This window comes from Ursus maritimus, unplaced genomic scaffold, assembly GCF_017311325.1.
Source record: "Ursus maritimus isolate PB19 unplaced genomic scaffold, ASM1731132v1 scaffold_20, whole genome shotgun sequence".
NCBI lineage: Eukaryota > Metazoa > Chordata > Mammalia > Carnivora > Ursidae > Ursus > Ursus maritimus.
In genome coordinates this window covers 21,804,357-21,820,767 of record NW_024424453.1, presented here as the reverse complement: position 1 = coordinate 21,820,767, position 16,411 = coordinate 21,804,357, and the positions used below count along the sequence as shown (strand labels likewise).

The 16,411-nt window shown below is 44.3% G+C and overlaps 1 protein-coding gene across 10 annotated transcripts in view; it reads left to right on the top strand.

The window, feature by feature from the left end:
- ZBTB38 (zinc finger and BTB domain containing 38) overlaps nucleotides 1-16,411 on the top strand; it is an 87,156-nt gene that overhangs the window by 25,291 nt on the left and 45,454 nt on the right. For 6 of the 10 annotated variants that reach the window (XR_572697.2, XM_040636738.1, XM_040636737.1 and 3 more), the window contains one exon: nucleotides 8,015-8,117. The gene's annotated coding sequence lies outside the window, so the exon portion shown is untranslated. Of the gene's footprint in view, nucleotides 1-6,277; nucleotides 6,514-6,632; nucleotides 7,203-8,014; nucleotides 8,118-16,411 lie in introns of those variants that run through there. The other 4 variants (XM_040636742.1, XM_040636739.1, XM_040636743.1 and 1 more) reach the window with 4 other exon arrangements.

Genomic DNA, 16,411 nt, shown 5'->3' with positions numbered 1-16,411 from the left:
GTGAACACAGAAAATAAGAGGAAACAAAGGGAGCAGTCAGGAGGCCGCTGGTGAACAAAAGGAGATGCTGCTGTGCATACCCTGAAGGGAGGGGGGTGCAGGGTACAAGGGAGAAAGGGTGGAGAGGGGGTGCAACTGGGCAAAGGAGTCTTGGGAAAGCCCCTAAAATGCAGGCTGCAGGCCTGCTACATAGGAACTGGTGCCATGATGTTCTGTCTGGCTTTGGTGGTGATGTTGGTCTTGCTGCTTAATTGTCCCATGTTGGCTGTTACAAAGAGCCTAGAGATTGACATCCTTGAGGGTAATTTATCCCAGAATCTTATGAAGTCCCCATCGTAATGTTCCTATTCTCTGAGGATGCCAGAGAGCCCCTCATCACCACCACCACCCCCCCATCGCTCTGCTAGATCCGGATTAAACTTGAAATTAAATGAGCAGACTTTTTACATGTGCTGTGTGGTATTCTACAAAGCAAAGACTAGAAATAGACCCAAAATACCTGATTTCAGCTGCAGATTTTAGGAACTCTCTCCCCAAGTTATGTTGCCCAAGGCAGCCATGCTGCTGTGCTTTTGGAGGCCCTGAGGCCTGCTGCTCGCTCTTCCTCAGTCTATGCAGACCTGCTCCGAGTGCCAAATGTTATTCTCACTGAGTTTCTTGATTGGGTGCCTGTGGGGCTCAGTCCATTAAGGGTCTGCCTTCAGCTCAGCTCATGATCCAAAGGTCCTGGGATAGAGCCCCGCTTCGCATAGGGCTCCCTGCTGAGTGGGGAGTCTGCTTCTCCCTCTGCCTCTGCACCTCCCCCTGCTTGTGTTCTCTCTCTCTCAAATAAATAAATAAAATCTTAAAAAAAAAAAAAAAAGAATTCGTTGATCTTCAAGAGGACCATGCCAGCCCTTAGTGTTGTCAACATCCCTGTACTGCTTGTTGAGCTCTCACCAAAATGTCAATCACAGACTTCAGTTGCTGTCTCGACCTCAGACACACTTTATTTTGACATTGAGGGAACGGTGGCCCAAAGAAGTTGTGTGTCCTCCAGGTCACTTGGAGTGTTAAGAGGCCATCCTTGACTCCTAGTCCAGTGCAGTTTCTCCAATAAGCTGCTTTTAGGTCACAGGGGACGCCCAGGAGTTTGCACACTTTTTCTGTGAAGAGTCAGATAGTAAATATTTTAGGTTTTGTGGATTGAGGCACAACTGAGGATACTATATAGATATTTATGTAACAACTGAGAAAACAAATTTCCATAAGCCTTTTATTGACAAAATTTAAAATTTAATAATATGTACTATTCAGTATAATAATAATAATATATGCACTGCACTGTCATAGATACAGAAATGAATGATGGTGGCTGTGTCCTAATACAACCTTACTTGTGGACACTGACAGTTGAGTTTCATTCAATTTTCACATCATGAAATACTACTCTCCTTTCCATTTTTTTTCTGATCATTTAAAATTGTAAGAACCATTCTCAGCTTGCAGGCTACACAAAAACAGGTGGTGGGCCAAATTTGATTTATAGGCCATAGTCTGTGGACCCATTTTCTAAGCCAAAATCAGCAAACCAGGGCCCACTGGTCAGTCCAGCCCACATATGTGTTTTATTTGTTAACGATAATTTTAATTGAATACGTTGCAATGCTTTTTTTTCTAATTTTCTAAGTGCTTTTAATTATAAATTCTCATTATACTTAACTCTAATTATAAAAGTAATATATAGCTATTGTGAAATAATTTGGAATGTTACTATTTAGGCATGTATTCTTTCAATCTTTTATCTAAGCACAGTGATTTTTTAAATACTTGAGATAATATATTTTTTTTTTAAGATTTTATTTATTTACTTGACAGAGAGAGAGAGCACAAGCAGGGGGAGTGGCAGGCAGAGGGAGAAGGAGAAGCAGGTTCTCCACTGAGCAGGGAGCCCGATGTAGGGCTGGATCCCATCCGGGACCCTGGGATCAGGAGCTGAGCTGAAGGCAGATGCTTAACTGACAGGGCACCCCTTGAGATAATATTTTGTAGACAATTTTGTATCTTCCTCTTATTCACTTAATAGCATATCATTTTAAAGCCTTCCATTACATAATCTTTTAAAACTTTATTATGAAAATCTTGAACCTATACAAAATATGGAAAGGCTAGTTTAATGAACCCCCATATAGCCATCACCCAACTTCTCTAATTCTCAGTGGCCGGCCAACCTTGTTTTATGTAAATCCTCTCCTGTATTATTTTGAAGTAAATCCCAGATATCATATCATTTTATCTCTAAGTATTTTAGTGTCATTCTCTAAAAGACAAGGATACGAAGAGGAAGCCCTTATGCTCAGCAAATAAATGCCGAAGTATTTAAGGGTAAAAGAGAATGATGTCTGCAACTTGCAAATAGTTCAGGAAAAAATAGGTAGGTAGGTAGATATGAGTAGAATGTATGTAGGCGTTTTTTGGTACTATTCTTGAAATTCTTCTATAAGTTTGAAATACTTCTAAATGAAACGTTTTTAAAATGTGAGTTACTAAAAAAAATAATTTTAAAAAATGTGATTTGCCTAAGAAAAATAACCACAGTATCATTATCATTGCCAACAAATACTAATCCTTTAATAACATCAAATATCATCGTCAACATTTCTCCTAATTTGGCCTAATTTTTCCAATTACGTCATTTAAATAAAAACCAATTTACTTGTTCAAAGCACAATTCCAAATAAGGTCGTTACAGTACAATTGATATTCCCTTAAATGTCATTTAATTAATTGGTTTCCTTCCCTCTTTCTTTCATCCTTAGTATGGCTTTAAAAATTTTGTTGAAGAAACTGACCTGTAGAGTTTCCTACAATCTGAAATCTGATTGATTACACTCAGTGCTATTTTACTTGTTCTTCTGTCACAGAGATTTCCTGTAAATTGGTAGTTATAGCTAGAGACTTGATCAGATTCGGATGCCTTTGTTAAGTAGTCAACATTTCATAGAATTTATATAAAAATCCTGATTTTGGCTTTTTGGGAAAATTCTGCAAGAGTTGATCTGGGGTTGGGTAGTGACCACGCCTGTTCCCCCCACTTCGGTGGGACATGAATTTTCCTGCAGTCCCCAGTTCACACTCCTTCCTGCCTGGCTCCCAGGAGCCTTAGAGCCCCTGTTCTAAACACTGCCTCTTTGGGGGCTTTGGTAGACTTCTCAACACACCATCACAGTAGGCCTTTCAGGAATGTGGTGGGGAGCAGAGATGAGGATTCAGACACAGATTTTCTTAAAATGCTCGAAGGGAAAGAGATAAGCAGCAACATAAAGGGAGGCCAAGGGATAGAAATTTGGTTGGTGCCCAGGACAAGGGAAAGAGAGAAGAGAGGTAAAACAACAAATTAACAGAGCGCTACAAACATGGGAGACAGAATGAGTTAGAGATTCCCAACCCATGGTGGCAAACTAAGGAAGGAAGTGGGTTTTTAAAAAGAGACAGAGGGGCGCCTGGGTGGCGCAGTCGTTAAGCATCTGCCTTCGGCTCAGGGCGTGATCCCGGCGTTCTGGGATCGAGCCCCACATCGGGCTCCTCCGCTAGGAGCCTGCTTCTTCCTCCCCCACTCCCCCTGCTTGTGTTCCCTCTCTCGCTGGCGGTCTCTGTCAAATAAATAAATAAAATCTTAAAAAAAAAAAAAAAAGAGACAGACTTTAGTCTTTTTATACATTATGATAATATTGAAACCTTAAGAAGAGGCCAGGGGCAGTAAATGTTACAATGACCAACAGTCCTAAATCAGAAAGTGCAAGCATGTAGTTGTGGCCTAGCAGCAATCAAGTGGGGATTAAAGGAAATGAGATAGAAAAGGAGGAAAACCTCCTGGGAAAGGCCACTGGGAAAGGACCAGGAGCCATGCTGTGGAGATGTGGAAGAACTGGTGGATATATCAGAGGAAAGGATCTTGAAAGTCATAGGATTTTTTTTTTTTCTGATTTGCAAATGTATTGAACTGAAAGGTATAAAAATTTAGAAAAATAAATCCCATTTAGTTGTTTTGGAAAGAATAAACCTTTACAGAAAAGCATAAAATTATGACAAGTTGGGATGTTCCTGGAAATTTCCAGATAGTTCCCCATACTCAGAAGAATGATTAAGAGAGAGACTCTGAGACTGGTTATGAGGAAGGGTGGAAAATTTTGAAGGACAGGCTGATTATGTAAGTTTTCGGCTGTGGTGTTTAAAACTGTTGCCATGATATTTTAGTTATTAATAACAATTTGGGGAAATCTGCTTGCTTCTGGAGAAGCATTTGGCTCTAATGAGAAAGAAATGCCACTGTTTGTGAATTCCCAAATGGATGTAAGGAGCCATTCACTTGCTAAGCCTCTTAGGAAAGCCAGAGCCGATTTCACCCTTAACAAGCTGTTGACAGCATCTAATCAGGGTACCACCTGGAACATGTGAGCAGCATAGAAAGTGGACTGTGGACACAGACCTGTGTTTAAATCCCTTTTTGTCACTCACCATGTGACCCTGGCAGCTTACCCACGGAAAATGTCTAGGGTATAAATGTTGTTTTACATTTGTAGCTATGATTCTTACTGTGTGGATGGTAGGAACTTAGAGCTCTGAGTAATTGCCTTCCACCAGCAGCCACAGCAGTTTATACTTATAGGGTACTTACTATGCGCCAGGCACTTTTGGAGATACTTTGCATGTGTGATCCCATTTAATTATTAAAAAGCCCTACAAGGTAAGTGTAATATGAAAATAAGCCTCATTTTATGGGTGAGGAAGCTGAGGCTCAGAGAGGTTAAGTAACTTGCCTAAAATTACACAGCGAGTGTCTCTGTGACAGAGCGGGGCTTTAAACCCAGCTGGGCAGAATCCGAACGCCAAACTCCCTTGCTTACCACCACTTCCCGCCTTCCAACTTCAGGGAAGCACAGAGTGTCATGCCTCATACCGGCCCTATCCAACCTCTGGTTCCTAATTTGTGTGCCTCAATTTTCTTGGAGGTCTCCAAATGGTTTTCACAGTTTCCAAAAAGCCTCAGCGGAAACACATAAACTTGCAATCAGACCACAGGTTTCTTTAGGTTGGAATCTACTTATTGACTGTGGATTGGCTAAAGTTTTGTAGGAGCTCTGATTGGCGGTTACTTACACAAAAACATTGTAGGGTTGTTTTTGAAGTGGGAAGATGAATCATTAGTTAATAAACACCATTTAGTGGAATAGATCTTTCTAAACATGTGGCCTACTGAGAAAGACTAGAGGGTGCTTGGCTTTGAGAAGTTTGGGAACTGCAGTGTACATGTGTGTGCATGTTGCTCAAACTGCCAGCCTTTAAAAACCCTGCCTATATTTTTTAATTACATAATTCTTTAATTTGACTTTAAGTCAATATATTTTTCCTTGATTATTTAAAATGTTTCGCTAGCTGTGTATGTAATATTGTAATCTACTTTAGTCTTCAAGATGATGGGGTTCTTAAAATATGGTTGGGAACTGAGATGCAGAATGGCAAACATTGAATTCCAAACTAAAAACAGGATGACAGGCTTATTATCCTTTTAAGTTGTAACCTAGGAGTAAATCTTTGCTCAAGAAAATTTTGCAATCAGACTCATACCACCAAAATGCGGGGAACACGGATGGTTTTGTAAAAAACAAGCAAAGAAAACCTGCACGTTAGTGCATGAGACCGATAGCTCCACAAGGCGAGCTTGTGTCAGGCCTCAGTAAATACTTTCAATGAGCAGTCCCTGAATCTTGGAAGAAAGATCCTAGCAGGCAGTCAGCACCCTTTATTTGAGGAAGAGGACTGGGTCTTTTGCGTGAAATGCTTTTTTATACCGTGTTGGGAAAATCGATCTAGGCCTCCCCTGACAGCCATGGGAAAGCACAGGTGACACACGATTCCTGAGAATTGATTACATTAAAACTGCACTTGACTTTCTCCGAATCCTGCCTCTCTGAAATGTGCAGGGTTTGGATGCCCTCTGAGATCTGGATCTGGAACCCAGGGGCCCTTCTGCCGCCCCAGGCCTTGTTCTGATAGTTTACAGTGGCCGCTAGCCCCCCAAACTAGGTTGTCCTTAGGGCAGGTTCTTCCTGCGTTCTCCCTCGAGAAGGGGGCGGAGGCCACTGCCCCTCTGGTGGAGTCCGGAGCCCCCGCGGGGCCGTCGTAGGTTCCTACCCCCCAGCCCCCACCCCGTCGTCGCACCAGGTACGGTCTGGGTCTCGCTGGGCCGTCGTACGTCCCCCGCCCCCGGTCCCGCCGCCGCCCTCCCGAGGCCTCGTCCTGCGCGCGGCGGTTCCCCCCAGGCGCCCCGGCCCGCAGGCTGAGGGTCGGGCCGACCTCTTCCCAGGCCGGCCGCGTCCGCTACCCCGCGCCGGGGGCGGGCCGGGCCGGCGGAGCCGAGCCGCCGGCGTCCATTTTCTGGGCGGTGCTGTGTGGCGCAGCGGCCGGACTCGCGGGTCCGGAAGAGCCATGGACCCCCGGGGGGACGCGGTCTCGCTGGAGCAGTCGAACCCTGTAAGTGCCATTCGCAGGGGCTGGGTGCGGGGCTGGGTGCGGGGCTGGGTGGGCGAGGTGCGGCCTGTGGGCGCGGGGCCCCGGGCGCGACCAGCCTGACCCCTCCTCTTCGCAGGAGGGAGCCCCGAAACCTGGCTGGTAAAGGCTGGCGCAGGGCTGTGAGCTCCGCGAACGCTGGAAAGCAGAGCTGCTGCAGGGACCCAGCGGCCGCAGGTGCCCGGAGCCGGGGGCCTGCGCCTCAGCGGGGGAAGGGGGTCAACTGCAGACCCGGGCAGGTGGCGCCGCATCCCGTGGCCCAACTGCGCGATTGTGCTAGAGCGCGGGGGGAGAAATGCGCACCCAAGGGCTGGGGACCTTAGGGCTCAGGTCCAGCAGGCTCAGGAACTGCACTGACAGTCCCAACTTCCTTCCTCTGGCCTGCGACTGGGACCCCAGCCCCGACCCAGTGGGAACCTGATGATTTTCTTGGTTCAACACCAAGCCCCTAGAATTGAATGAGACGTGCAAAGGCAGGGCCCTGCCCCCAGGGGTTTGCAATCTCAGCCTCTTAACTTCTGCAAGTAGTAAGGTCTGTTCTGTTGGTACAACACCACTGCCCACTGTAAGCTGCTTCTTTGCAGGGTGTGTAATAAATCACCCGAGATTTTAGTGTGTCCGCGATTCCACTTTATAAGTCCTGCTCTGCGTAGGTAAGTGACTAATTCCATTCTGGACTTTGTTCCTAATTGAATATTCCTTTTAAGGATCCATTATAGATGATATATGTTATGGTGCCTTATACATATTTTAAAGGTTAAAGACTTTTCTCCCAATTACCAAGCTCAGCTATTCCTGTCAGGTTCGCGTGGCTAAAAAAGCATAGGAGGATTTAGTCCGTGGTTTCAGAGAAACTTCTCGGGAGGTACTATATGTAAGTGTAGTGTTTTTCCAAGAAGAGTAGGGACCGGTTAGAAGATTGTGGAATCAGTTTAGTGGGTTACTACGGGAATTTTTTAAATAGATATAGAATACGTAATCCAATATAGAAAAGAAGAGAATAGAAAATAGCAGAGTGTATTGCATATAGTAAGAGTAAGTGTTGTTTTGAGACTTTGGGGTTTGTTTATATAATGTAATTTTTTAAAACAGTAGGTCACTGCCAGAAAGTTTTTAAAACACTTGTTTACAGGTCAATAACGCAAGCTTTGGAGTCAACTGAACTTGTGTTTAAGTCTCAGATCTAACATAAACTACCTGAGTGACCTTGAATAGATTCCATGACCTTTCAGAGCCTCTTTTTGTGTACCTGTAAAATGGGGAATGTCTCCTACATCAGAGGGATATTGTGAATACTATATGAGGTCACATATGTCAGTATTTTGCTCCGTGCTTGACTTAGAGTAGGTGTTCAGTACACATACTAATTGCAATTACTGTTGTTGATGAAACATCAACTCCTGGCAGCCAGTCATGGGACACTATGCTTTTTCTTCCTTTCTTTCTCTCTTTTTTTCTTTTTTAGGTCTTGATGTGGAGGAGATGGAGGACTCAGAACCAAGAATTTCCAAGTGATTTCTTCCAAAGCACAAGAAACTAACTGTTAGTGCTGGTGTGTTCTGACTGAGGTAACTGAATTTGTGTCTCTCCTTAATCTGTATGAAGTAAAAAAGGGTTTTTCTGAGGGACTGAAGGACTCCCAAGGGGCATATGATTTGTGCCAGTGATCCACCAGATTGGGGGATTACAAAGTGACAGTGACATTTAAGTGCACTGTTATTAAGGAGACAGGAGGCCCCTGTCATGAAGGGGGAAGTACGTGAAGCAGGGCTTCAGGACAGCTGGCTTCTCATTCCAGTTCTGCCAGTGACTGTCGTGGGAACTTCTGTAAATCTCTTTGTAGATCTCTAGCTTGTCCAGACTGGAAGGGCCACAGACATCATTGAGGCCCAGAGAGTTTAAATGGCTCTTCAGGGTAACCCAGTGGGCTGGGGCTGAGGCAGGACTACACCTGGATTCCGTTGCTCAGTCATGTAGCCAGCTCAGGGGCTGCTGTAGGGCGAGCACCACGCTAGGCCCTGAGAGTACACGTGTGACGAGCCCACCCCCAGGATGCTTGCAGTTTGTGTAGACAAGAGCTGACAGCCCAGCGAAATGCTGCTTTTTTGTTTTTTGTTTTGTTTTGTTTCTTTTACTCCTCACAATACCCCGACAAGGTAAAGAAGAACAGATGTGAAGGATTAAAGTGTGAAAATGCAGACAGGTCATGGAGGGCTTTGTATCTCATACTGTATGTGTGGTGCACATTCCGTAGGCAAAGCACAATGCTAGGACCACAAAGTTCAAGGCAAGGTGCTGGCCTTCGAGGAGTTTGCAGCCTATACTCCAAAGAGGCAGTCAGATGGGCAGTGCCTGATGTTCACCCCTCCTTCACCTGCCTCTCCAGCAGTCAGTGTGGAATCTGTTACAGGAAGAGACCTGAGTAGCTGACATGTCACAGTTCTTGCCTTTCAATGCAATTTTTCATTTTTTTCAAATTTAACCTATACTTCCATCCAACTACTAAAACTTATAAACAATAGTAAGGTCTTCTCTGAATTAATTCATTGATTTGTTCACTCAACAAATATATATTAAGCTCCTATAAGGCACTTGGGTATTCAAGACCAAACATACTGTATTTTTATAATCATGATATTAATCGTGTTCAGTCTCTTAGCAAGGAATTATTTGTCCAACTGTTAGAGATTTGCTGTTGTTAACATATTAGAATATCAGCTGCAAGGGAGTTCGAGATTGACCCATAAAGGATATATAGATCTTTGTAAAACTCTTGAAATTTTAAGAAAGGAATTCTTTTTGGGGTGCCTGGGTGGTGGCTCAGTTGGTTAAGCATCTCACTCTTAATTTTCACTTAGGTCATGATCTCAGGGTTGTGAGATCAAACCCCGCATGGGGTTCCACCCTGGGTGTGGAGCCTGCTTGATTCTCTCTCTCCCTCTGCCCCTCCTGCCCCCCCCAAAAGAAAGGAATTTCTTCTCTTTATAAATTGTGATTTTGCCCTTACTGTCACCTGCTTATAGAGGTCTTTTATTTTTACACTTAACCAATAGACATAGAGGAAAGCAGTTTGGCAAGGGGGCTATCTTTAACTTGAAATACTCTCTTCTTCTAGCTTTGTAGGCTACCCAGGACTAGAAGTGTTCAAAGGTAAAGCAATTTAAGAGATACTTTAATTTACAGAGTACAGAGTTAGAGATAGCTCCAATAATTGCATTAAGCAACAGAAATCAGTTTGTAAGTCTTGAATACTGCTTGTAATAAACTTAACTCCAAATAGAACAAATGAGATGTTGAATGTGAATGTGCTTTGTAAACTTCTAGGCGTTCTATAAATGTTGTACAGCAAATATTTATTGAGTGCCTACATCAGTACGTCACTGTGCCAGAGAAAACAGAGGATTCAGCAGCAAAAAGATCTGGTTCTTTCCCTCTCAGACCCTGTTATGTAGATGAGGAAATAAAATATGCAGAAACACCGTGTGGTAAATGCCCAAAAAGATAGTTTGGTAATTCAAAAAGGAAGAGGTCTCTTTCACCTCTAGGAGTCAAGGGACTCTTTTTGAGAAAAGGCATTTAAGCAAGTCCTTGAAGGATGTAGAGTTTCCATAAAAGAGATGGGAAGAAGAAGCGCCTGGGTGCCTCAGTCAGTTAAACATCCAACTCTTGATTTTGGCTCAGGTCATGAGATCAAGCCCCATGTCAGGCTCCATGCTCAGCGGGAAGTCTGCTTGAGATTCTCTCTCCCTCTACCTCTGCCCAACTCCCTCACTTTAAAGTAAATAAATAGGGACACCTGGGTAGCTCATTCGGTTAAGTGTCTACCTTCTGCTCAGGTCATGATCTCAGGGATTGAGCCCCGAGTCTGGCTCCCTGGTGAGCGGGAAGTCTGCTTCTCCCTCTCCCTCTGCCCCTCCTCTCCAACCACCCCCCCAATCCCCGCTCATGCACACACTCGTGCAGTCTCTCTCTCAAATAAATAAAAAATCTTTAAAAGAGATAAATCTTTGAAAAGAGAGAGAGAGGGGAGAAGGCATTTGAGATAGGAAGACTAGCAGGAGAACAAGAGAGCATGGACCATATTCAGGGAAAGGTAGTGAGTCCAATTGAGTTAGAACTGGCCTATCCAGGCATCAAGTGGGAAATAAAACTGAGAACATTCAGTGGCAAACAATAATGGTCTTGTATGTCCAGCTGGGAAATATGAATGTACTAAACCGATCAGAGTCATTGAATATATTTGAACAGGGGAGTGTCACAGCTGTGTATCAGGGGCATGCTCTAGTGAGTAGCTCCTGGGGAGAGCAGTCGCAGGGGAAAGGCAGGGCAGAAGCCAGAGACAGGGAGACCAGTTAGAAGGCTCCCGCAGTTCATCAAGGGAAGGTGGGAGTGTGGGAGGGGAAGCCCTGAAATGGGTGATAGCAGTGAAATGGGAAAGGAACAGATGCAAAGGAAAGAACCCAATCTGACATCTCAGTGAAGGAATAGCCAAGGCTGCCACTGAGATTTCTGCAGTAGTGCTGCCCGTGAGGGAAACTTCAAAGGTGGGTAAGGAGCTGCATTTCAGAGGTGCTGAGTTTGAGGTCGTGACAGCCCCCAGGGGGCTTTGTGCTGCTGAGGAAAGCTAGAACTATCTTGGGAGTCATTAAGATACAAGAAAAAGTCAGGAGGTGGGAGAAAAGATTTTCTAGAAAAGATTTTCTAGAGAGAGAATAGAAGGAGGCAAAGGTTGAGGATGGAGCCTTATGAGAAAAGAAGGAAGGGCCTAGGGAGGACCTAGAGAGAAGTCTGTCAAGAGAGCGAGGAAGAACTGTAAGAGAATAAGACTGTAGCAGCCCACAGAAGGGGTTTCCCAGTGGAGGGAGCCGGAAGTGCCAGACGCTGGGGCCAGGTGGGGGGTGCTGGGCTCAGGATGCCATTGGATTGACAAGGGCTAGATCATTGTTATTGGTGCTTTTCTTTTTGAGGTAATATGACTTGCAGAATGAATATTAAATGGTTTCATTTCCAGGAATTTGTAGCTTGCACAAATCAAGAATCACTGTTAAATTTGACCCTCGCTAGCCCCCAAAACACTTCTGATTACTAAAATTCCAGCCCTTAAATGTGGCTTTGGTGGTAGTCATACACTTTATTCTTTTGTGAGCAGACAGACCAAAGAATATCTGTTGATAGAATAAGTTCTTTAAAAACTACATTTCTGTTGATGCAAGAGGTTTGCTAAATAATTTAATCCCTTTGCCTTTTACTAAATGGCTATCGTATGAAGTATGTATGTGTGAGAGAGAGAGAGAGAAAGAGTGTGCGTGTGTGTTTTCATGGGCATATGAGCTTAATACAATGGAATGAGAAGACTGGGGTCAGATAAATCTAGTTTCACAACCTCACCGGGCCATTTTCCAGGCTTGTGACTTCAGAAAAGTTACTCTGTCTCTAAGCCTAACTTTTTCCATCTATAACTCAAATAAGGTTATTTTGAAGATTGAGTAATATATAATTTGGTCAGGATCTGTACCATAGTAGGAAGTTCCTTCCCCTTACAACCTTGTATAGGTATGTAAATTTCTGTGTAATATGTATCTATACACAAAGCCTTATCTTTATGACTCATTTTAATGTGTTGATTTTATCATAGAAAGAGCATTCCTCCCGCTGTAGCTAATCTATCTCGTGATAATTCAATCGACTGGCAACTTAATATGGATAGGAATCCACCTGGGGAATTTATTAAAGTGTGGGTTCCCAGGCCCACCATCCAGAGATTCTGAGGATGTAGATTTGGGGGAGGGCCTGGGAATCTTAGGCAGTGCAAGATGAGGATTCACAAGTGTTAGTTTGCCCCCGAGCCTTGATATGCTGACTGCAAATCCATTTCTGTTGGAGATAAGTCTATGCCCCAGTGTTTTATATTTGTATCATTAACCTTGGTGGATTTTATCTGTAATAAGACAAAAACAGCTGAGCCCCAGATAGTCAAGGCATACCGGGATTCTCGCCCCCGGCCATCTCGGGCTGCAGCACATTTCACAGCAGTACCGGGTGACTGGCAGATCAGCTTCTCTTCCTGTAGGATAAATGGTGACACCCTGTCCCTGTGCCCAGAGTTTGCAGAAGCGATGTAGCTTTAAGTGTTGTGACAAATAATATATTTAATGGCAGCACCATTGTCCAGTGATGCCGTTGAAGTATATTTTGACACATTTTTCTATCTGACTCAGTGTCTTCTGGTTGGTAAACATCTCTGCTATTTGATTACATTTCTCTGCCTGTCTGCATCTTGGAATCGTAGAATTTTTAGGCCAGTTCACATTGCTCATCTGTCCCAACCTCATTTTATAGATGAGAAAATAATTGATCCTATTTTTCCTCCTAGTGCTAGCTCTCCCTTGCTTATTCACAAGAAAGAATTGAGACATTTAAGCTACGCATGGAGAATATAAGACTTATTTGACTTGTTCATATTGAATTGTGCTTTATGCTCCTTGTACATAATTTAAAAATCAGATAACAGGAATATATTGTTTTAAATTATACCGAGTCCTTTGATAACGTTGTTGGCATTCTGTTGATGGTTTGCTTCTTTTGGAGGATGCCAGTGACCTGGAGCCTTCCTAGAAATAAGGTTTCCCTGTCTATTCCCATCATGCCCAAGGGGAGAAGACGGAGCAGCTTTGATGAAGCGAATGCCGTACCTTATGTGCATTATTTCAGCCATCTTACGAGAACATCCAAATAGCCTGGTGTGGCGGAAGTTGAGGCGAAGAGGCTCAGTAATGCAGCAGATGAGATTTTCACACTCTGGGGTCTGACTCCAAAATCCAGCCTCTTCTCTCAGTACCACATGTTGCTTCCCCAGCCACATAGAGAGAATATGAAATAGATCACTGTTCCTGATTTTAGCTTAGAGGCTCAGAGCCCCTTGTCGCTGTTATTTTTGTAACCTCAGAGTTTTTGACAAGAAGCAGGTGGAGCAGGGCTAATGTGTAAACTTGAAGTTGTTCAACAAATATCAGCTATGTGCCAGGTACCAGACCAGGATCTCCCACTCGTGGGGCCTCCCAACCTCCCCCACCTGTCCTTATGTACCGTCCACGTGCTGCTGCAAGCTTTCCTTTTAAAGTGAAAACACCAGTGGATTTCTACACTAATGAGACCCATTGATTTGTGTCTTGTTATAGTTGTTACTGTCCCTATGCAAGGCTCAGTGTTCCCAGAGTCACTGTGCTGTTGAAAGTTTAGAACAGTTCCTTGGGGGATTGCCCAGAGGTGCTCAGCAGGTGTTTGTTGATGACCCTCTGAGGCCCTGAGGAAGGCTGCCATGGGGAGAGAGAAAGAGCCCAGAGCCCTGCAGAAGGAGGTTGGGGGAGATATAAAACCCATGGTGTGAGAGAGCAGACCAACCAGGAGGCCTGGGACTTGTCCCCATGACCCACTGTGCGACCTTGGGAATGAAAGGCATGTAACTTTGCTGGCTTGGTTTCCTCATCTATAACCAAAGAAGGTTTGGCTCAATGATGACCAGGGTTTCTTCTAGCTCTAAGATGCAGTAATTCTGTTCCCTCTCCAGCAGAAAAGCAGAGGTGCTGGGACAAGCAGGTGTAAAGGTGGGGTGAGAGTTAACTCCACGTTTGAGGTCTGCCAGGGGTCCTGATTTCACAGTTCCTTCCGACTCTCCTCATAGATAGACTAGTACTAGCAAGGCTTTGGGTTCTGCTTTTACCTTCTACACTTTTGAGGAAAGTGTGTGAATTTAAGGGTGGGAGATTGTTTGTTTTGGAGAAAATTAGGATTCTTACCAAAGGATGGAGACTGGCTGGGAATCAATCAAAAGATGATAAAATGGGAGGGAGGAAATCATGGTTTTCAAATTTTGTGACTAGAAAGAACCTTAGAAATAAACTAGACCAACCTCCTCACATTCTAGATAAGGAAACATAATAGGATTTACTCAAGATCACACAGGTAGTAGCAAACTGGGAAGAGAACCTGGTGTCCAGTGTCCAGTCCAGTCCACTGTCTGCAGAAGCAGGTGGGTCCTGTCTTAAGGCAGGTGATCAGGAGAGCAGAAGATGGCAGTCAGCAAGCAAAGCTTAAAGAGGGGCTGAAGCTGTTCTGTTGGAGAGAGTGGACCATAATGCCAGCTGGGCCCCTAGTAACGCAGTTGGACACCATGATGCAAAACTTCCATCCTGTTGACCACTTGGATTCTTGTCCATTAAAGTAGTCATGAGGGGCGCCTGGGTGGCTCAGTAGGTTAAGCATCTGCCTTCCGCTTAGGTCATGACCCCAGGGTCCTGGGATCGAGCCCCACATCGGCTCTCTTTTCAGCAGGCAGCCTGCTTCTCCCTCTTCCTCTGCCTGCCAGTACCCCTGCTTGTAATCTCTCTGTCAAATAAATAAATAAAATCTTTTAAAAAATTTTTAAAAAGTAAAGCAGTCAAGAAAATGTCTTTTTAAACTGGGAGAGGCAGAAGGCAGCTTCCTATTTTTTAAAGCACTTTTTCTCTCTTATTTCAATGCAAGTTACTAAGCTATAGAATAATTTAGTTTTGAGAGGAATTAAATATTTTCTGAAGAACATGAAGAGGAAGACCCAGCTTTCACTGGCAAAAGTGTGTTTTGCTGGTATGCATGTGTTTTGCTAGCCTCTTTTATGCCATGTGTTCATCCCATGCTGCATTTTCATGAGAAATCCAGTGGCTATTTAAATCCTGGAGGAACATCCTGGGGTTATTTCAGCAATCCATGAAGGCAGGCTTTGTGCAAGGTGAGATAGATATGAGCTGTCACTTCCTTCCTGCTTTGTGAGTTGCATATTGTTTCTAGGCCCTATTTTGTTTGTGTTATTTTTCCTGTTCATGTGTTAGAACAACTTCTGGTTATTTGTAGAGTTGATTACAATTAGATAATAAGACCACCAATTCAGTAAAAACAAAGTCGAATTTATTATCTTGCCAGGCAAGAGAGACCCACCACATTCGGAATTGCGGTCTCCCCCAAACTCGTATGCATTTTCGTGTAGACATAGAGATTTCTGATTAGCTCTGTTAGAAGGTTGATTCGCTTCTAGGATTTCCTTTTTAAAAAATCTACCCAGCGGGGCACCTGGGTGGCCCAGTCAGTTGGGGCATCCAGCTCTTGATTTTAGCTCAAGTCATGGTCTTGGGTCGTGGGATCGAGCCCTGGGTGGGGAGTGTGCTTAGGATTCTCTCTCTCCTCCCTCTGCCCCTCCTCCTGCTCGTGGGCACACGTGTGCACTCTCACTCTCTCTCTCACTAAAATAAATAAATAAAATCTTAAAAAAAGAAAAAAACCCATCTACTCAGCATTCTGGTCTGTCCCTGCTTATACCGGCTTATTCTGGTCTTGAAGTCCCTGACACAAGCTCGAAGAGCAGGGCTCCTCAAGGTCTCCGTGCAGTCTTTATGCTGGTGCGTGGAAGCAGCTCTCACAAGGAGCCAAAGTCATACCTGCTTCCTGGGTGCCTGCTGCAGAGCCATACCTTGTGCGGCGTGTTCTGCCCTTCCCTTGGACTAACGGGAGTTCCACCTTTGCTTTAACGGGAGGACCACCTTGAGGAAGCAGAAGACCCTAGGATAGATGGAAAAAGCAGTGAGTGGCAGTGACATGAAGCCCTGAAGAGGATTTTACTCAGACGTTAGAGAAGTGGCCTAACCTGAATGCTGTGCTAAATAGGGTTAAAAAAAGAACGTGACCTTTAAATTTTTTCCTGTCGAGGTCTAGCGATTCCAGAGTTTCTTTAGCCACTACACACTGTGAGTTGGGTTTGTGCACAGAAGCACCGTTGATTACCTGGGAAACCCGTGTTTTCCTAAACGAATGTGCGCTGCAGAGTGAGGCT